The 21,932-nt window shown below is 42.4% G+C and overlaps 10 non-coding genes across 10 annotated transcripts; 5 read left to right on the plus strand and 5 right to left on the minus strand.

Annotated features, from left to right (window-relative positions):
• The first annotated feature begins 3,425 nt into the window (after window positions 1–3,425).
• trnak-cuu (transfer RNA lysine (anticodon CUU)) lies at window positions 3,426–3,498 on the plus strand. Its single transcript has one exon. It is a non-coding gene; the product is annotated as a tRNA-Lys (tRNA).
• A 271-nt stretch (window positions 3,499–3,769) lies between these two features.
• Window positions 3,770–3,843, plus strand: trnan-guu (transfer RNA asparagine (anticodon GUU)). Its single transcript has one exon. It is a non-coding gene; the product is annotated as a tRNA-Asn (tRNA).
• A 2,800-nt stretch (window positions 3,844–6,643) lies between these two features.
• trnak-uuu (transfer RNA lysine (anticodon UUU)) lies at window positions 6,644–6,716 on the plus strand. The gene has a single exon. It is a non-coding gene; the product is annotated as a tRNA-Lys (tRNA).
• A 513-nt stretch (window positions 6,717–7,229) lies between these two features.
• Window positions 7,230–7,322, minus strand: trnai-aau (transfer RNA isoleucine (anticodon AAU)). The gene has a single exon. It is a non-coding gene; the product is annotated as a tRNA-Ile (tRNA).
• Window positions 7,323–8,531: 1,209 nt separating this feature from the next.
• On the minus strand, window positions 8,532–8,605 carry trnav-aac (transfer RNA valine (anticodon AAC)). Its single transcript has one exon. It is a non-coding gene; the product is annotated as a tRNA-Val (tRNA).
• A 58-nt stretch (window positions 8,606–8,663) lies between these two features.
• On the minus strand, window positions 8,664–8,735 carry trnap-ugg (transfer RNA proline (anticodon UGG)). Its single transcript has one exon. It is a non-coding gene; the product is annotated as a tRNA-Pro (tRNA).
• Window positions 8,736–9,247: 512 nt separating this feature from the next.
• Window positions 9,248–9,319, minus strand: trnaq-cug (transfer RNA glutamine (anticodon CUG)). The gene has a single exon. It is a non-coding gene; the product is annotated as a tRNA-Gln (tRNA).
• A 10,969-nt stretch (window positions 9,320–20,288) lies between these two features.
• On the plus strand, window positions 20,289–20,361 carry trnar-acg (transfer RNA arginine (anticodon ACG)). The gene has a single exon. It is a non-coding gene; the product is annotated as a tRNA-Arg (tRNA).
• Window positions 20,362–20,442: 81 nt separating this feature from the next.
• Window positions 20,443–20,529, plus strand: trnay-gua (transfer RNA tyrosine (anticodon GUA)). The gene is given in 2 exon segments: window positions 20,443–20,479; window positions 20,494–20,529. It is a non-coding gene; the product is annotated as a tRNA-Tyr (tRNA).
• A 78-nt stretch (window positions 20,530–20,607) lies between these two features.
• trnae-cuc (transfer RNA glutamic acid (anticodon CUC)) lies at window positions 20,608–20,679 on the minus strand. The gene has a single exon. It is a non-coding gene; the product is annotated as a tRNA-Glu (tRNA).
• Between the last annotated feature and the right edge of the window lie 1,253 nt (window positions 20,680–21,932).

Below are 21,932 nucleotides of genomic sequence, written 5' to 3' on the forward strand. Positions count from 1 at the left end.
GGATATGTCATCGAGCCCACCGTGCTAAGAGGTGTGTCGTGATCGTTAAAAATAAAATGCACATTTTGACCTGAAAATAAGCATCCGCAATAACCACTACACGTGGCTTGCGAATCAATGGGTAGTGGGGACATTTCAGTGCATCATATCCATTATTCGGCGGAGGCCTCATAAGTGTTTCGGCGGCATTGTTTAAAATGACAAAGTGTGACTCACTGTGACCCTCAGTGACCTTTGTTTAATCTCATCTACCAGTATGTGATTAAGCACATTGTGTTGAACAACATAGCATGATCTTTAAACGTAAAATGCATGTTTTGATACAAAAATAAGCCTCTGAGATAACACATACACGTGGCTTGTCAGTTACAACGGAAGGAGGGAACTTCCTGGTTGCTGTGTAGTCTGTTCAGTGGAGGCCAAATAGCTGTTTCAATGGCAATTCATAAAATGACTAAAAATGAATCAAAATGTTGTTTATTTGCATTGATCTTCCAGCATGTGATTAGGTACACTGTGTTGCACGACATACTGTGTGCATTAGTCACAGTATGCATATTTGGGCCTAAGGTTGACATCTGCAATAACCACTACACGTGGCATGCAAATAAATGGGTAGCGGGGACTTTTCAGAGTATTATATCCATTATTCGCGGAGGCCTTATAAGTGTTTTGGCGCCATTGTTTAAAATGACAAATTGTGACTAACTGTGACCCTCAGTGACCTCAGTGACCCTCAGTTATCTCATCTACCAGTATGTGATTAAGCACACTGTGTTGAACAACATAGCATGATCTTTAAACGTAAAATGCATGTTTTGATACAAAAATAAGCCTCCTTGATAACACAAACACGTGGCCTGTCAGTTACAATGGTAAGAGGGAACTTCCTGGTTGCTGTGTAGTCTGTTCAGTGGTTGCAGAGTCACTCATTTACACTACACGAGGACCTCAAGCCGCGAGACCCTTGGGGGCCTGAATGACCCCAAATTGCACAAGTGTTTGCGTCACACCCCACGGGCGACATTCCGAAAGGGCTAAGGCCTGGAGCCCAAAAAAGTTTTTTATATCCCCAATCACACATCACTCTTCCTGCCGATTTGTTTCAATAGGAGACACTGCGACACAAGGCCGGATTTTTGCGGTATATTCATCCAAATGAAATACCCTTAGAGAGAAGCTAGGACCCCCAAACTTAACGTCCCACCTCGGTGACCCGTGATGGTCGTGTGACCGAAGCCTCGAGATCCCCTGACCTCTCGAACCTCGTTTTCTGGACATCCGCTGTACAGTTTAATGCTTGGGGCGGAACAAATGGTTCCAGGTGTTACGTTTTTTGACCGCATGGTGGGCTAAAATGGCCAAACGACCGCGGAACGCCACGAGACTCTAGGGGGCTTACCGGCGAACCGCCCCGAGTAGCCCGACCCGGCCCTGATGCGCCCGTGGGTTTGGCGTCCGTTTTCCCGGACCGCCAGGGCGACCGCCAGGGTGAGGTCTGTCGGAATCCGGAACCCCGACCCAGATCGGGTCCGCGGGGTCGTCGGACCCCCAGGGTGGCTTCGGGAAAAGTAATGTGCTAGTGGACAAAAAATGGTTTCGTGGTAGTGGGCGGGGCCTGGGGTTCCACCCCCTTCGATCTGAGGCCCAATGAGTGAAGTAGATGTTCAGTGGACAGATAGTGGTTTCGTGGTATCGGTCTGGGGGCGTGGTCCTGGTACACCCCACTGCGTTCAATGGCCAGCGGGAGACGAATAGCGGAAAGCAAGGACTCGACTCCCCAGCAGTAAGCTACCCCACCCTGAATGACCAGCCATTTAGCTGTGAAAGCGGCTATTTAGAAGGTTGGATTACCTCTGCGGAGGCTTACCTGAATGGGAAAAGGCTGGCGTGGACCACAAACGGTTTCGTGGACCGTGGTGGGGGGGTGGGGGTCTCACGAGGGTCTCCATGGCTCTTGGGCGCCTCAAGAGGTGTCCACTCACCCACTATATGGGGGTCTAGCTATAAGTGTGGTGGTCTTACCCTGGGTAAGTGTAAATGGGTGTTGCGTGATCTATTCAGCGACTACCGGGGATCCTTTTTCGGTGAGACGATCCATCGCCCCCACTATGTGCCATATGGCAGTTTATTTGAATGGGGAAATTTCCACGAACCCAGTTATTTTCGAAAACTATGGAATATTGTTAGACTGTTCATGAAAAACGAGATGATAACTAAATAAAAATGAATGCATGATAACAAAACTGTAATAAAATATACTGACATTTTCGTCAACTAATAAAAACGAGACGAAAATATTCTTGTCCCACCTGGCAGACATCAGTTTGCGCGCATGTGCTTATCTCATATAAATGGTAGAGAGAAGTTCTGGGAGAAGGGGAAGCACACACGTGTATTCTGTGTCTCCACGCGGTTTACAAAGCGTCTTATTTTCCTTCACGATCGCTGGTAAAACGCCGCAAACTTGAAGCGCGACTGCAGGTGAGTCACCCCGAAACACATTACGAGGGCAGCACAAAGGTTTTTATATGCCTATGTTAACTTAACACGAGCTGCTGCATAACGTGAAATGCAACATAAAGTCAGCAAAAAGAAACCAGCGCTGTCCTCTACTGATTATAGAAGTGATGAAGTGAGTCAAACTGTACATTCGAACCAAGTATGTAACATGTTTGCATGATTAAAGAAATGTAATACAATTTATATAATATGTCTTTTTGAAAGCTATTTCTCATTCATTGCTGTATCAAGCAAAGACAGTGCAGCTCTTTCTTCAAAGAGGCATGCCATGAGCCAATAGCCTTTGAGTGTGAGCCCTGTCAGAGCGTTTCATTGGTTGAATGAACTGAATGAATACGCCCTACTTAACGAGTCAATTGAGTCAAATGGGATTGAATGAACTGGAACATGTCATTCATGGTCTAATATTCTGTGTTCCAACAATGCAAATCTAGTTACTGAACTTTTCTGAAAAATAAAGGTAATGACCTGGTTTAATTTCATTCTAAGGTGAAGTAAATTATGTCAAAACAGTTGAATCTTTGTATGGAACATTTAATTACACCAAGTAAATGATTTAAACCATTTAGATTTTAGTAGACTAAATATAATGTATATTTATTCGACTAAAATGTTTTTCATATTTCGTCGACTAAAACTGGAGTAAAACTAAAATGAAGGGGTTGACTAAAATGTGACTAAAACTAAATTGCATTTTCGTCAAAAGACTATGACTAAAACTAAATCAAAATTTGCTGTCAAAATTAACACTGCCACGAACCCACTAAAAGTGCTTCCTGAGTGAATTACCAACTCACTAGATTCCTTTAACTGCTTCCTATCTGTCGATTTAAAGTGAGTCATTTAACCGCCAAATTTAGCCAGTGTTCCGTAGTGTCATCCTAAATCCCTGGCTGATGTACGCCCGGCTAGCTCAGTCGGTAGAGCATGAGACTCTTAATCTCAGTGTCGTGGGTTCGAGCCCCACGTTGGGCGTGTAAGAGCCTTCTGTTCTTGGTGCTTTTCACCAGGCCAGGTGACGGGATGCTTGTGCAGCTTCTTGGTAAAATACAGAAGGCGCAATGACTCTTAACCAATATGCGGCAAAAAGGGCTCTCTGAAAACATCCGCTATATTGCCATGCTGCGACGTATGTGGTTATGACTCTGCAAAGCTCTGCTGTTTGTTTCCAAATCAAACCTAGTCTGAGAAACGAATTCCACGTCTCGTTCTGCCGCCGTCCCTTGCCCGCCTGCCACCTCTGACGGTCTCTGTGGCGCAATTGTTTAGCGCATTCGGCTGTTAACCGAAAGGTTGGTGGTTCGAGGCCACCCAGGGACGCGCTAAGGTTTTCGTTGCCACATACAGCACTGCTGGCGCATGTCTGTTCGGCCATCGGGACGGAGATAGCGTCACGAGGCTTTACGCCAGAGCATGACTAGGAGCACCGTGATTGTGTAGGGCAGCGAGAGTCCTCGTGGTGCAACGGTAGTGTGTCTGACTCCAGATCAGAAGGTTGCGTCTTCAAATCACGTCGGGGTCACTGGTTCTTTGTGCTTGGAAGCCTTGTTAGCGATGCCTTGTGGCTGCTGTGGCACTTCGGCTTGACTGACTGCTGCTAGCTAACCGTGACTGATATTGCCGAATCAGAAGGAGCTTTTTGCACCTACGGGATTGTCCACTTTAACACTGTTGGACGTTTAGGATGTTTTCTATGTAGAGGTGAGGCTCAAAATCCCCCATTTTCTGTAAAATAGTCTTTATTTTATATATGCACAATTTAGAATCTTTTAGACTGTAAATCGTATTATATTGTATTGTCATTGTGTTGAATGTCTGTACTAGAAGCTTGCAACACCAAAGAAAATTCCTTGTGTGTGCAAGCACACTTGGCAATAAAGCTCTTCTGATTCTGATTCTGATTCTGAAGACATGTCGTAAAAAAGCTCCCCGCTGTACCTGCTGTACTTTTGAATTGTCGGCACTCGGGACACAACACTGTGTATCCAGCACATGTTACCTGAGGCCTCAGGAAGCACGTTACAATAGAAGGTAAATACTGTGTGCTCACTTGAATTTGGATGGTGCAAAGGGTCTTAAAAGTAGGAGGAGCCCAGAAAGGCTCATAAACGAGATCAGTGGCAATTTGTTTGACCTCCTACACAACTGCCTCACTGTGAAACAATGGGGTATTTCCAAGTGAAAGAGCAGCTAAGAAACCCACCGTTTTCCCATACCGGGAGTTGAGCCCGAGCCGCCTGGGTGAAAACCAGGAATCCTAACGGCTAGGCCATATGGGAGACCGCAGTACCCGACATGGAGGGGATATGCACGTCAACTGTTTTCTAGCTCAGAGGAAGCGGAGTAAAAGCACACGTTTGAAGAGCATCGCACAAAACTCTCTATTTATCTGAGCACATGTTGACAATAAACTCGCAACAAGCAGAGGAAATCCAAGAGCCCCAAAACAGCCAGGAGACAGCGATGTGCAGAGGCATTCCTACAGAGGCGGATTCTTAAACTCTATGATTCCTAACACGTTCACCGAGGCCCGCTGTGAGCGGAGCCGTCCAAAAGCACATTGAACTCACAGTGGTTTCACCCCACGGAAATCTTTCGTAAAAGGCGGAAGTTTTAATGCGTAGATCAAGAGAAACTCGAGCTACACCCACCAGCTCTCGAACCAGCGCGCTTCCTATGTCGCACCGCAATGTTTAAGGGGGTCATCTTTGGTGCGGGCTCCTCCATAAACATTCCATCTGGGAGGGGCTAACTAGGTGAAGTTCTCGTCCATCAACAAACTGATGCAATCGTCAACTCCAGTGGCGAAAAAGGGCCTGCCGAAGACGCAGTCCTGTGGTAGCGTGGTAGAATGTTACATTATGAGTGTGAAAACCACATGCGCACTTCTGGACTGCTCCAAGCAAGGTCAACTGGCCACAGGATTGCATCGGACATTTTTCAATCTGTAACACTAATGCATTTGTAACTAAACAATAATGGTTACCTGATCAACTCCATTAAAAGAGAAAGTTGAAGACATTTTACACTTTAATTCAAACCACCTATTCAATCAACATCCCTCCCCCACCCTTTCTTTAACGGTCAATAGTTGCAAGGTATCACATAATTCTCAAAATACTTGAAATCAATTAATATCTGTAAGCAATGCCTTGTTTACAGGTTTGTATAACGTTTTCACACATTAACCCTGCTAATATGTTGGTTTTATTAGGTAAATGCAGTAAACAGACAGTGCAACTGTTGTAGGTCAATCTTGCAAGTCAACGAACATTGTTTCATCATGCAAAAAATCAAATAAACACACTCTTACCCTTTGATAAATCTCGTGCCACTTCTACTGCCTTGGAACAGGCCTGTTGCCATCTGATGGCCAGACTCCTGTGCTGGCAAACTTTCTCAGACGAGAAACCCATTCAGCATCCAACATGGCTTTATGTGACCTTTTTGTAGCCATCTTGTCCTAAACCATTTTGAACAAAGTACTTAATTAAATAAACATTAACGCAAAACAAAACAAAACAAAACAGTGTTCATGCATAAATCATGCTATGAGGTTATGCATTCTTACCGTTAATACCGCCATCAGAAATATACTCTGTTTGTAAAATAAACTGAGAGGTTCGTGCAGTGAAGTTCTCTCTTAGGTCGTGAACTTTCTACTGTACCTTCCTGATCTCTGACACTCCCTCTTCATTCATTCCTCTCGTCATAGATCGTTCGCCTTCGGATGAGTTTTGTAGCGGGGGCAGGGCGCCCTCGACATTCTCTTGCGCTACGATTCGTCAAATGTTGAAAATGTTGAACGTCTGCTCGGCGATTGGCTGCAAATGTTGAAGCGCTCTCACGCGATTGGCTGTGAGTTCAACATTCTTCAACATTCTGCCGGACGATCCTTCGGCAGCTGGGATTTAGGCTCCAGTCTCTTCGGAGGCGTGGGTTCAAATCCCACCGCTGCCAGTGGATCTGTGCTCCGCTTGGAGCGTAGTTTTTCATTTACCTCCAGAGCACATTAGCTGGTTCAGGAGTGGTTGGTGAGGGATGAACCTGCACTCACCTGCAGTACTGAACACCTCCCACTCCCCCTTGAGGGCCAAGAACTTGTTGCACACCTTCACGAGCCCGGATAGCTCAGTCGGTAGAGCATCAGACTTTTAATCTGAGGGTCCAGGGATCAAGTCCCTGTTCGGGCGATGGGAAAGTCACCTTTACCTTGTGAGCTGTTCTGGCCCCGCCCTCTGTTGAAAAAATGAAAAGAAAACGTTTGCACGTGAGTTGGAGTCGACATATGGGCTTTGAGCAGCTTTGCTTCAGCGCATGCGCCAGAGATTCAGCAAAACCTGCAGATGTAGTCAAGACGTCCTACAGCTTTGCCGGTGGCTTGCCGTGATCGTATAGTGGTTAGAACTCTGTTTGTACCACGTGTTGTTGATGTGATCCTGCCTGCCCTTTTTGACATCTCCATTACATCACCTGTTACGCTGCTGGCTCGTCCCTCTTTTCCGCACGAGTTAAGCCCAGAGAGCACCGGATATCTTGTAGTCGTGGCCAACAGGTTAAGGGATTGAACCAGGGACCTTTAGACCCTCAGTCTAACGCTCTCCCAACTGAGCTATTTCAGCCACGTCGACTTGCGCAGGCCTGTCCGCGAACAACCCCAGGCGCAGTAGCCATGAGCGATGGCCAGGATGCAAGAGGAAAGTCAATGGCCCGTACGGGGCTCGAACCCGTGATCTTGGCGTTATTAGCACCACGCTCTAACCAACTGAGCGAGAATCATACCCCTAGACCAACGAGCCGATCTGTGTGGCGCGATTGTGATGTCCAGCCCCGTGGGAAAGGTATTTCCACCGCCTGTGTGCCCCGTTTCATTGAGCCGAGGCAACGCGCGTCTTTCGCAGACAACGCCGGGGAATTAGCTCAAATGGTAGAGCGCTCGCTTAGCATGCGAGTGGTAGCGGGACCGACGCCCGCATTCTCCACGTCAGTGGCTTTTGGAGCCTCCTTCACACCTTCGTGCATCTTAGCCCTCCCTATGCTACCTGTCGAGGCTCACCGCTGCCGAAAAAGGTCTTCGTGTTGATTCCTGCTCATATGTTCGGTCACAAAATGCCATCAGGGTCCGGTGTCACTCCTCGCTGTGGCACCTCGACACACATGACAAGAGTGTCCCATATGGTACGTGCATTGCTTTTATCCAGAGCAACATGATGCAGGAGCTTCACGTCCAAAGACAATCGAGTTGTCACTTAAGATTCCACACGTTTTCTTGCAGTGTTACTTGCATTTTCAATAAGCCAGTGTGCACGTGTGCTGTGGTGCATCTCTTTGCGCTTTCCTGTAGTTTCTTGAAAAGCGTTATCCACCCTTAGTGTTGAGCAATTTTCAAAATAAGTCCTTAGCCCTGGGCATGAAAAATCTCTCTGCACAAATGTTTTTTTTTTTAGTTTGTTTGCAATCACATTAACGTCTCAGACATGGGCAATTTGTTCTGCTGTACCCTCCATCTTCTATGTGGTTCTTCGTTCCACAAGTACAACCCTACTCCTGCACGTAAACATGGATGAACTTCACTCGTGCTTCGTTGACAGCGCAAACGTTCTAGGAGAAAGGCTCAAACGGTGGGGCGTTGACAACCCCTCTGACGGGGTTCCGCATGGACGCCCCGAAAAAGGGAGAAGTTCCGGTGAGAGGTCCCACCGATATTTGAACTCGGATCACTGGATTCAGAGTCCAGAGTGCTAACCATTACAACATGGAACCCGGTGTCGAATGGTTGCCGACCCGCCAGATTGCAGAGTAAAGGCCGCTCGGTCTGTTGACGACAAAGAGCTCTGCTCTAACGAGAGCAAAGCGACGGACAGAGTAACGCTTGCCGAAACCCGGGATCAAACCAGGGACCTTTAGATCTTCAGTATATCGGCAACGTCGACTTGCGCAGGCCTGTCTGCGAACGACCACAGGCACAGTAGCCATGAGCGATGGACAGGATGCAAGAGAAAAGTCAATGGCCCGTACGGGGATTGAACCCGCGACATTGGCGTTGTTAGCACCACGCTCTAACCAACTGAGCTAACCAGCCCCGAGATCATGACCAGGATTGCCATAGCGTCGTACCGTTAGGTGGAAGGCCTAAAGCAGGGCTCGTTCGGGATTTGAACCCGGGACCTCTCGCACCCAAAGCGAGAATCATACCCCTAGACCAACGAGCCGAGCGGGGTGGCGTAATTGTGATGTCCAGCACCGTGGGAAAGGTATTTCCACCGCCTGTGAGCCCCGTTTCATTGAGCCGAGGCAACGCGTGTCTTTCGCAGACAATGCCGGGGAATTAGCTCAAATGGTAGAGCGCTCGCTTAGCATGCGAGAAGTAGCGAGACCGACACCCGCATTCTCCATGTCAGTGGCTTTTGGAGCCTCCTTCACGCCTTTGTGCGCCTTAGCCCTCCCTATGCTACCTGTCGAGGCTCACCGCTGCAGAAAAACGTCTTCGTGTTGATTCCTGCTCATATGTTCATTCACAAAATGCCATCAGGGTCCGGTGTCGCTCCTCGCTGTGGCACCTCGACACAAATGACAAGAGTCTCCCACATGGTACGTGCGTTGCTCTTACACAGAGCAACGTGATGCAGGAGCTTCACGTCCAAAGACAATCGAGTTGTCACTTAAGATTCCACTCGTTTTCTTGCTGTGTTACTTGCATTTTCAATAAGCCAGTGTGCACGTGAGGTCCCACCGAGATTTGAACTTGGATCGCTGGATTCAGAGTCCAGAGTGCTAACCATTACACCATGGAACCCGGTGTCGAGCGGTTGCCGACCCGCCAGATCGCAGAGTAAAGGCCGATCGGTCTGGTGACGGCAAAGAGCTCTGCTCTAACGAGAGCAAAGCGACGGACAGCGTAACTCTTGCCGAAACCCGGGACCTTTAGATCTTCAGTCTAACGCTCTCCCATGTGCATTTACAATTCAGAGCACTCAAACTAATCATCAATTAATCAGTATTATTACTTTTTTATGATAAATGTCAGATAATCAAATGTCATGTAACTTGTTTTTAAGCATTTCTGTCTTAGTGCACAAGCGTTCTTTCTGAAACACTATTACACCACTGAATAAGTAACTTTACTGAAGCCGAGGATCAGGAGCCCAACTAAAGCAAACTCTGATCACAACAATGGTGATTTTTGTGGGCACAAAAGTGATATTGATTCAGTTCATTAACATTCAGGACTTGCAACCTGACTTGGACTCGCCTCTCTTGACTTGGGACTTGATGGACTGAACAATGACTTGGTCCCACCTCTGAACAATTAATGGAAATCACAGCAAGAACACTAAAAGCTTTCATGTAGCTCAGTGGTAAAAGCATTGTGTTAACAATGCAAAGTTGTGGGTTCGATCTCAGGGAGCACATACCTATGTATAAATGCTATAAGATAATGCAATTTAAGTCAAGCGTCTGCCAAATGCATAAATAACAGTATTATATTGTGCAAATTACTATGTTCTTTTACAGTAATAAACTGTTGTTGCAGATTACAGTAGGTATGTTGTAAAAGTACAGCTATGTGCTGGCAAATATAGCTGCCAGTTGTTTACTGTAATTTAACAGGGAATTTTTACAGTGTAGGTCATTCGTTCATATCAAGGAGTTGTTGCATGTTATGTTTTGTGTGTCAATTTGAAATTTTGAAAGTAAAATTTGAAAGTAAAAAACTTGTAAAATAAATTTGTTTCTTACCAGTTTTTGCTTGTAATCTGGGCTCTGCTGCATCCTTTGCTCCAGACTAAGCAGCCGAAGAAGGTTTTTGAGGGGCAGGGAACTTTCCTCAATATCTAAACACAGCACTTGAACCTCCTCGCAGCTGCAGCAATCTCAGGATAGTGGTTTGTTGGTCCAGGACCATCTCTACTTTGGTTAATACCTCCCTCAGCATGGCTATGACAAAGAAGATAAAATATTTAAAAATTATATACACACTTATAAACTATTTAACTTATTTCATAGTTTTAGTCCTTATCTATAAAAATTATATTCCTGAGGCGAAATAACCATTGGCTTACCCGTTTCTGAGGATTGCTGGGGCGTGCCTCGGATTGTCTGACCCCCTGGCAATGCTACAGGAGAACACTGTGTTAAATGATTCAGGACCAGTCGTACAAAATAAATACCTACAGAAGGTCAATCAAAAACAAACCACAAAAGAATATACTTACGTGGAATTTTGTCCTTCGGCTCCCAGTTCTGCAGCATCTCTGTGAAGGAGTCATGTGGTTTGCTGGTGCCGCTGCTTCTGCTGGTAAAGTGGTGGCTGGGGTGACTGTAGGAAAGTTTATGATGGGGGCAGGTGGATGACTTGTTTAGGGGTGGGGCATACTCCTCCTCTGAGTCCAACAAACAACAAGCCTGACCTCCAGGAGGGCCATCCGGACACTTCCTATTTAATAAAAAACGAATTAATCAAAATTAAATAAAAACATTGTGCATATTGACTATATTGCCCAATTCTACAATATTTCACGAAAACTAAGTCATTAAATATGGCCTCAAAGTGATCTGGTGAACAATTACGTTTTACGCCTTGGTGGTCTTTGCCCAGAAACTTATGTAATGTGTATTAAAGTTTATGGATTATTTGAACGGGGACTATTGTGTTGAAAGTCCAAAATAGAGTTTCAATTCAGCTTTTTTATCGCTTTCTGCTTGATCCCAGTCATCAACTGAGTCATTTACTGAAGGCTGCACTGAAACTGTATTTTTGATCTTCAAACACAATGGTCTTGTTTGTGTTTGCAACACCAGGTCTGTGTGGAATTCAGGTCTTGTAGTTCAATAAAATTCTCAAGGACAAAGAAGGTCCGGGTGTCAAGGAGTTAACTTTATTTGCTCGAGCCAAACAAAGTGAGATGTTCCAAGTCATCTAAAAACCAAGTGTTTTCAGTCTACAGTTATAGTAAAACTTCTGAAAGGTGGTCCTTTCTAAAACCAATCAGGTACTTTCCTGTTATCTCTTATTTTTATTAACCAATTGTTAATTGTCTGCCACCAATAAGTCCCAGGCAACAAGGTACGTATCTAATGGTGGTACGCTGGCTATTACATCATTTTTAAAATAATTTGCATACAATGGTTACACACACGGACCACCAAACAAGCCACGGTCTCCATACGAGACCACCAAACACACCTTGGCGTACGTGTGTAATCATGGTTACTTTTAAACAGTGGAAAATCCCCAGGTTTCAGAGAGAGCACAACATGCTTCAAACTTTAGGCCTCTAAAAACATCACTGGATTTTACCTTGTTACATTGTGCTCAAATGTGCTTAAACATGCTTAAGTGACATCTAAGTGCATTTATATGAACAATCATTGGTAGCAAGTACAGATTGTATCATTAAATCATCAATTCATCTTCAAATAATCAAATCATTATCATAAACCTTCTTATATGTAATCATTCTTATTAAATGTGATTTCAGATCAACCCATCTAAATACTAATGTTCCTATGGATCTTCTTAATACTTTTTAGGTATTTTATCAAGTGCATTTATAACTGTGGTGAATAACAGTGCTCAATACATGTAAAATATATCCTGTTTGTGTTTATATGTGCTCAGTAAATTACACAATGGTCTCAGCTGAATTGCATTGCATGGAGACCTTTTATAATCATGAGGGATAATTCACCCAAAATTAAAAATTCTGTCATCATTTATTCACCCTCTTGTCATTTCAAACCTGTATGACTTTCTTTCTACCGCAGAACACAAAAGAAGATATTTTGAAGAATGTTGGTAACCAAAATATGGCGGTACCTATTCACTTCTACTGTTTGGACACAAAACCAATGCAAGTCAATGGGGACCAACGGTTTTCTTTCTTTTACTAGCATTCTTCAAAATATCTTCTGTTGTGTTATGCAGAAGAAAGAAAGTCATACAGGTTTGAAATGACAAGAGTGTGAGTAAATGATGACAGAATTTTTATTTTTGGGGTAAACAACCATTTTAAGCTGTTTAAAACGACATAGAACATGTAAATGCAAAGAATGTAATAAAATCAGGAATGTCAAAATTAAAGGTTAAAACTGAATTTTGAGGTTTATTTAACATAAAAGAAAAGACACAGCTGAATTTAATAAGCTGTGCATATGTCAAGATATAAATGAAATCACTGGCACAAGTGCAGAAGCGGCACTGCAACAAATTTGTCTTGTTTTGGTAGCCTCACATATTTCTCAACATGTTCAAATAAATGAATTGTTTTCAGCCGTGACGAGATTTTGCCAACCAGGTAGATTCCCAACTGCAGTGAATTCAGAAGAGCAGAAACATTATCCTGAAGAAGTTGATGAAAGTTGATGATCTTTAGTTTGTCTTCTGACCCTGTAGTGGTCCCCAATTATTGTTGAAGGGAACAAAAGTTCTCAACTATTTAAACACACAGACATCAAGAATCTGTGAATGAATCTCAATAATGGTGACAAGCAACAACAAAAAACTTCATGCAGCAATGCATTCTGGGTAACATCATAGTGCGAAACTCTTCTATGACTCCCAGCATGCATTGCAGTTGATCTGTTCAGCTAAATAATTCCGTTTCTTGTCACCATTATTGAGGTTTATATGAAGAGTGTTGATGTCTAGATGGATCTTAGTGACAGTGTTAATTCTTTGGGCATCTACTTGTTTCTCCAGACTGATTTAAGTGATATTTCTCCTACAGCAGCATTATTGAGGTGTTATATATAAAGCATTTTACATTTACAGCCTTAAAACTGAAACCTACACAGCAAAAGTTCCACAATCAATCACATATATCTTCAGCCTCATACATAACTTTAGCTAAACTTAATTTTAAACAAAATACAAGTGCCATTAAGTCAACATCACTAAAGCTGTTGTAAATGAATAAACATCAATAGTCCAAGGCTAAGACCTTAACTAAAGAAAACACTGTTCACCATAATGATGACCTCAAAATCAACTGTTCTTGTTGATGTGTTCTTCAGTGATTGTGTTTGTTAACAGCAGGTGTTCATCATTAATGACTCAATCATCTCTTAATGAATCACTTCATTATCTCATTATCTTCAACACTGCTTCAGTGTTACTTTAACACCCTATAGTGTGGACACATATAAACACCCAGCAGTGTTCATTTAACACTGGCCAATTTGCTGTGTAGTTGAAAAATATACTGTACCGAGTGTCCCATGATCTGACAGCAAATTTTTTTAAAAAAAGTTTGTTTTCTAAAAATTGCTTTGTCACACCATAGGACATATACAGTATATTTGTCAACTATCCATTTACTGTTGTGGACAAAATTTGGGCATCCTTGATAAATATGAGCAAAGAAAGCTGTGAAAACCAATCTGCATTGTTTCTCACAAAATACAATGTTTCATTGAAGTAAAACAATTGAAGGTAGGGGGAAATAACATAATGAAATAAATGCTACATAAAAAACACACTGGCCACAATTATTAACACCGCTATTAATTCTTATGAGTAAAATATCTCTTAAATATATTCCTATTGATATTAACATTTCTGTATCACACCCAAGTGAAAAGCAAAAATCAGTTGACTCTTTGGGTCTGAAGCTTAAAATAATAAAGGAAAACAAGCACCTCCATCACCACAAGTTGTTTGGGAAAAAAACTCTGCTAGAAATCTTGTATAATAGGTCGTATTTGGATCTTCCTTGATCAAGACATTGGTTCAAAATCATTTAATAATTATTTGAGACACCACCCCACCAAACAAAGGCATGTCCAAATGATATCTTTTCTACATCATTGGTGACGTAGAAGAGACGTCCCCTGAGGTGCCAGAATGTAACATTTTACAACAGGCTTGTTCGACTTGATGCGGCGCCGGAAGATCCGACAGGTGGATGACATCAAAGTACCGCGAGAGCTATTCAAAACCAAACATTTTGATGTTTTCGCAATGGCTCTCGAGGTACTTGATGTATCCGCCTGTCAGATCTGAGGTGCGCAGCAAGTCAAACAAGCCTAACGTATACACATTTCTGCGAGTGATGACGTGATTGCTGATATCAAGAATTCACATTTTTACTAGTGAAAATTTAATTACTGATATCAAAAATAGTAATTGTTACTAGTAGAAATTCCATTGTTGATATCAAGAATTATAATTTTTACTAGTAAAAATTGAATTGTTGATATCAAAAATGCATATCCTGAGAATGATTAAACGCTAATTCGGCTTGCCATACTAACGCCTTTTATGACGTCTTCTGAACTTCTGATTTTGATGTTCAGGTGATCTATATAATTGCATTGAATCAATATCACTTTTGCACCTGCAATTAATGTTGAAATGTATTAATCCACCATTATTGTGATCAGTGTTTGCTTTAGTTGGGCTCTTGACTCTTACGTTTTACTTTAAGTTTGGTCTTCGAGATAATGTGTTAAAATACATTTATTGTGGCAAAGAAAACTAGCTAAATGAATAGTTAGTGTTGGTTCACAATATTTATAATGGAATGACTAAGTTCACTAGTCATAATTGTGTTGTATTTTTGTGCACATTAATATTGTCATACCGCAGTGATATGGAAGTAAGATTTTCTTAGAAATTACTCACAAACTGTTGAACAGCTTGAATTAAACACACATAGACATGAAGAATCAGTGTATGAAACTCAACAATGGTGACAATAAACAAAAGAAAGCCTCAGGCTGCAATGCATGCTGGGTAATATCATAGTACAAATCTCATTCATGACTCCCAGCATGCATTGCAGTTGATCTGTTTATCTGAAGTACTTTGATGATTGTCACCATTGTTGAGATTCATACACAAGCTGTCAAACTCACTTCATCAGAGAAAGATCATCACTAGAGAACAGAAGTGCATTTTCAGATTTCATGATCATTACTTTTGTTTAAAAGAAAACATCGTTTTTCAGTAACATGGAAAAATATCAATTTGGTGTAAATGTATGGCGTTTTATGGAATTTTACTGTTTTAGTTAAAAAATGTGAAAATACTGTTACGTTACACTGCATTTTACCTGTAAAAATACATTTATTTTTTACAGTGTATAGAATATTTACATTTATCACAAAGAACTGTGAAGTCTACATGGTGTAAATAGAATATATAACACAACTAGTACATGAAGCCGCTGCTAAATTCAACTGGGAAAATAAAGACTATATTTGGTGTCAATGTGTGTTTTTTAAATATTTTTTACAGTTATGATAAAAATGTGATATGGCTGTGAAATTCTAATGGATCTTTCAGTAAAAATACACTTTATCCAACTCTGACAAGAAAATAAACATGAACATTTTTTAAAGGACATGTCAGGTTAACAATACACAACAATGACTTTAATTTAAAGGAAATAGAGTGTTTTCTCCAGTAACACATTTAATCAGTTAAAGAACAGGTGACATGTACATTAGGTGTCAATGTATGCTTTTTTATGGAATTTCACAGTTCTGATTAAAATGAGATGTTACTGTTCAATTCTACTGTTTTTTCTCTGTAAAAATACTTAAAAACATAATAAATAACTACAAACTACTATTAACAATGAACAACTTGTTCAAATAACACTGTTTACATAAAACTATATACATTATAGTTGCACACTATTTGGAGGTGGTTCTTCTCATGTCCTCCAACCATACCTCTTTTGAAACAGTCTCAGTGTGTGGGCAGTACACCCTGCCCCTATACTGGCTATGACCTGTTTCACTTGTTTTAAATTGGCCACACTTCTTGCATGTGCTATTAGGTACAACAACAATGGGCCGATGGACTTCAAAATCAACCACTCTGATGACTGGCATCCACATCCGAGTCACCAACTCCGAAACTCCACCTCAGACAGCCACACAGTCACCCCACTCTATTCAGACCGCCTGAAGATCAAAGAGCTGAAATTCAAACACCTCCAAGACCTGAAGGAAGTCATCCCAAAGGACTTTCACAGCTTTTACGACAATTTGCTTCACTAGCTTAATATAGGATGCAGTATTAACACAGTCAATATGATGGCAATGTAACAACACACACAGAGCCTCACAGATACAGACACACAGACAAGGGCTCACCCTACTCACAAACACAAATACACTCATTAATGGGCTTAGTAAAGCAAGCCTTAACTATGATTTTATCTGTGTTAAACTATGATATCAGTTATTGATGTTTTTTAAAATATCTACTTATTACTAGGCTTATTATACATGTGCATTGAAGTTTTAAAATGTATCTAATATAATACTTGGATTGAATTAAATGTTTTGGATACCACCATTAAATTATTGTTTTTTTATTATTTTACTGACTTTAAGTTCAGCTGTTAGGCCTACTTCTAGACTACGCCTCTCTTGGAACTGTGCATGTAAAATACAAAATATAGAAGCAAGGTTTTTATTTATGGGAGAAAATGGTCTGTCTACTGGCTAAGTAAGCCTATCTTTGGATAACTGTCTGTTTTTTAGACAATAACGAGTGAAAATAGTTAGGTTAGATACATTTGAGAAGGCCTGTTTTGTTAAAAATCGATAGCTGTTGGAGCTTGCAGTGATGCCCCAGAAGGAGCAGTCTGTTAAGAAAAAAAGACAAAACATTTAGTCATTTAGCTGCAAAGCATATTTTTTGTAATTTTACAAACATATCTCTTTTTTTTAATATTTGAATATTTCTAAACATCTGAATATGTAAACTTTGAATATGTTAGCCTTTTCTCATCACTTGACATAAAATAAGAAGTCAAAGAAATAAAATTAGATGTCAAAAGTGAACAGAGCAAAATGGTGTGACTTCAATGAGCTGTGACAGTTAATATGCAAATTTCATAACCTTTAAAATGAAAAAATATGAGATTAGTTAAGGAGACGATACTGCATGACTCTGCAGGAGGGTTCACAACTTGAGTGGTTCTTGGTACAGAGGCTGGAACTCCAGGGTCCTGCGTCTATATAATCATGCAGTGAATTATGAAAGATTATAATAGACGCAGTGAATTATAACTCATCAAATATAACTGTCCAATAATTTTACCTCATGTTAGATGGAATTATACACCACTGTTCAGAGGCGTGTGACCAGAAAGATGTTTTAGATTACTACGTTCTCCAAAGTCTTAATTATTTGATCAAAAATAAATTAAAACAGTAATATTTTTATATTTAAAAATCACAGTTAAAATGGTTGACTACTTAATAAAGCGTGACAAAATGTTGGACCGTTTTTGATCAATTTAAGGTGTCACAGCTGAACAGCAGTGTATATCGAATGTATTTAATTAAAGCATTATGCAATACTGTAAAGTTATGATCTTATTTCATTACAGTATGGTTTCCTGGAATAAAAATATGTGCTGTACAAAGTGGAGGCGAGCGTAATGTGTTAACTTTACTTAACAGCATGACATGTGGATTATGCCAATACTTACAGAGACAGTGGTGCTTGGTTTCAGGGCACTGGACACTGGGTTGGTCATCCACATGAGATGGTCTTCTAGCCGCACTCAAATTTGGCTTCGCTGCAGCAATGTGAGACCCGCTAAACCTTGGTTTGGTAAACTGAAAGTACAAAACAATTACAATGACATTTTCTGTACTTCATAAATTGTCAACAGAATAGAGTATTTGACACTAAAATATGGCTAATAGAAAATTTGTTATTACCATTGACAAACTTGGAGTTATCCTTGATGGTGAAGGCTGCGGCCGGGCCTGAGGCTGGGGTTCACTCTGCTCCTGTGCTGCTGCAGCAGCAGGCTGTTGTTCTCTGACCCTCTGTGTTTGTTCAGAAGAGGCAGTGGGCTGCTTATAACAACAAAAACACATACACACATTTTTGAAAGAGGAACATTGGTTTGCTTAAAAAATACTTGCAACGCATTCACATTAATGTTACCTTCTGAGTGTGAAAACCACATGCGCACTTCTGGACCGCTCCAAGCAAGGTCAACTGGCCACGGGATTGCATCGGACATTTTTCAATCTGTAACACAATTGCATTTGTAACTAAACAATAATGGTTACCTAAGCAACTCCATTAAAAGAGAAAGTTGAAAACATTTTACACCTTAATTCAAACCACCCATTCAATGAACATCCCTCCCCCACCCTTTCTTTAACGGTCAATAGTTGCAAGGTATCACATAATTCTCAAAATACCTGAAATCAATTAATATCTGTAAGCAATGCCTTGTTTACAGGTTTGTATAACGTTTTCACTCATTAACCCTGCTAATATGTTGGTTTTATTAGGTAAATGCAGTAAACAGACAGTGCAACTGTTGTAGGTAAATCATGCAAGTCAACGAACATTGTTTCATCGTGCAAAAAATCAAATAAACACACTCTTACCCTTTGATAAATCTCGTGCCACTTCTTCTGCCTCGGAGCTGGCCTGTTGCCATCTGATGGCCAGACTCCTGTGCTGGCAAACTTTCTCAGACGAGAAACCCATTCAGCGTCCGACATGGCTTTATGTGACCGTTTTGTAGCCATCTTGTCCTAAACCGTTTTGAACAAAGTACTTCATTAAATAAACATTAACACAAAACAAAACAGTGTTCATGCATAAATCATGCGATGAGGTTATGCATTCTTACCGTTAATACCGCCGTCAGAAATATACTCTTTGTTTGTAAAATAAACGGAGAGGTTCGTGCAGTGATGTTCGCTCTTAGGTCGTGAACTTTCTACTGTACCTTCCTGACCCCTGACACTCCCCCTTCATTCATTCCTCTCGTCATAGATCGTTCGCCTTCGGATTATTTTGGCAGCGGGGGCAGGGCGCCCTCGACATTCTCTTGCGCTACGATTGGTCAAATGTTGAAAATGTTGAACTTCCGCTCGGCGATTGGCTTCAAATGTTGAAGCGCTCTCCCCCTATTGGCTACGAATGTTGAAGCGCTCCCACGCGATTGGCTGTGAGTTCAACATTCTTCAACATTTTGCCGGACGATCCTTCGGCAGCTGGCGTTCAGGTCGCAGTCTCCTCTGGAGGCGTGTGTTCGAATCCCACTTCTGACATTGCTTTGCACACGCTGGAGCCTCCTCGTGCTTTGCATGGAAACTGTCGTTCGCTGAGTTTCTGGCAGAGGTGTCAAACCCAGTTCCTGGAGAGCCAGTGTCCAAACTTTCTCAGACGAGAAACCCATTCAGCGTCCAACATGGCTTTATGTGACCTTTTTGTAGCCATCTTGTCCTAAACCTTTTGAACAAAGTACTTAATTAAATAAACATTAACACAAAACAAAACAAAACAAAACAGTGTTCATGCATAAATCATGCGATGAGGTTATGCATTCTTACCGTTAATACCGCCGTCAGAAATATACTCTTTGTTTGTAAAATAAACGGAGAGGTTCGTGCAGTGATGTTCGCTCTTAGGTCGTGAACTTTCTATGTACCTTCCTGACCTCTGACACTCCCTCTTCATTCATTCCTCTCGTCATAGATCGTTCGCCTTCGGATGATTTTGGTAGCGGGGGCAGGGCGCCCTCGACATTCTCTTGCGCTACGATTGGTCAAATGTTGAAAATGTTGAACTTCCGCTCGGCGATTGGCTGCAAATGTTGAAGCGCTCCCACGCGATTGGTNAGCAGAGTCTAGCACCAATCACAGCTGCCTTGAAGTTGCTAGTAATCCGCTGAAGGGCATGGTAATCAGCAGAAGTTGTGGTCCGTCAGGCGGCAGCGTGCGTTCTGCCTGCCCCGTCAGGAGGTCAGGGGGTCAGAGAGTCAAGGGGGCCAGTGGCGCAATGGATAACGCGTCTGACTACGGATCAGAAGATTCCAGGTTCGACTCCTGGCTGGCTCGTTGCACCTGTGCTCCTTTTCGTGCCATGGGACGTCCGCTGACCTGCGACAAAAATAGCTCAGTAGGCAACTGTTTCCAGTGCCTTCGATTGCTCAGTTCGTTGAGCGGAGGACTGTAGCCGTCTCACTGGTCATCCTTAGGTCGCTGGTTCGAATCCGGCTCGAAGGAAGCATCTTTTTAACCCCTTTTAAATAACCATTGTTTATAAGTACTGGTGAAAATGCCCATAGGGCATCCAAAACCACATTCCCTGACCGGGAATCGAACCCGGGCCGCGGCGGTGAGAGCGCCGAATCCTAGCCACTAGACCACCAGGGAGCACATGTGTGTAACCGGTCCTACGCAGGAGCCGGGGGTGCCTGGCTCGATGTGTAGCCTTAATTAAGGCAGCCTGTCGGAAGGTACATGAACAATTACGGCAAGCAAATGGGCCTCAGCGGGATCTGAAACCAGTTCAAAAGAATCCCACCAGGCTGCCCCGTGTGAGGCTCGAACTCACGACCTTCAGATTATGAGACTGACCGCTGCCTAACTGTGCCAACGAGGCGTGCCGCGGCATGGAGCACTGGACACCAATTGTCAAAAGTGAAGAGACTAGGCTTTTTATTGATGTGTCGAGGACGCTATCCATTTGGTTACTGCCAAACGTTTGTGTTGATGGGAACTGCTCATATAAACAGGTTGTTCTAGAACGGACATTCCTGCTCGTGACCATGATGTGATACAATAATAGAAAAGAGAGGAAATCGCTGAACGTTAAAACTCTTTGGCAGCGTCCGTTGGACCAGGGGTCTGACCATTTTAATTTCAGTTACAAATAATCCTAATTTTCAATATGCAATGTTTTATGAAAGTAAAGGTAACAACAACAAAAACACAACTTTTCCTTAAATCTGTTTCATGACGTTCATATGAGGTGTGAAAGCACACTATGCGTATCTGCCACACCGCAGCTAAGCGCTAGCCCGTCTTGCATCAGGGGCAGGACTTGGTGTAAATGGCTGTATGATTAACTTGGTTTATTAAACATGTTAAAGGGCGGTAGCTCATGGGGAAAATCAAGACCTCACATATACCCCTAACCTTACCCTAAACCAGGGGTGTTCAATTAAGTTCCAAGAAAAGTGGTCTATTTTCATATTAACTACTCTAAAAAGTTGGAAAACCGGTTTTCAGCCAACGACCCTGCGTCTGTGTGGAAAGGCCTTAAAGACATCACCAACTACAAGCCACCATCCCCCAATTTTGCAGGCAATCAACACCTGGTCAATGATCTGAATGACTTTTACTGCAGATTTGAAAATGCTAACTTTACACCTCACCCAACTCTGACATTCTCTCTACACAACACCTATCACCTTCAGTCACCCCACCTCCTGCACTTCAGATCAGTGTGAGTACAACATTCTTCAACATGTTGCCGGACGATCCTTCGGCAGCTGGCGTTCAGGTCGCAGTCTCCTCTGGAGGCGTGGGTTCCAATCCCACTTCTGACATTGCTTTGCACACGCTGGAGCCTCCTCGTGCTTTGCATGGAAACTGTCGTTCGCTGAGTTTCTGGCAGAGGTGTC

The sequence above is a fragment of the Triplophysa rosa genome, linkage group LG10 (genome assembly GCF_024868665.1).
Source record: "Triplophysa rosa linkage group LG10, Trosa_1v2, whole genome shotgun sequence".
Classification (NCBI taxonomy): Eukaryota; Metazoa; Chordata; class Actinopteri; order Cypriniformes; family Nemacheilidae; genus Triplophysa; species Triplophysa rosa.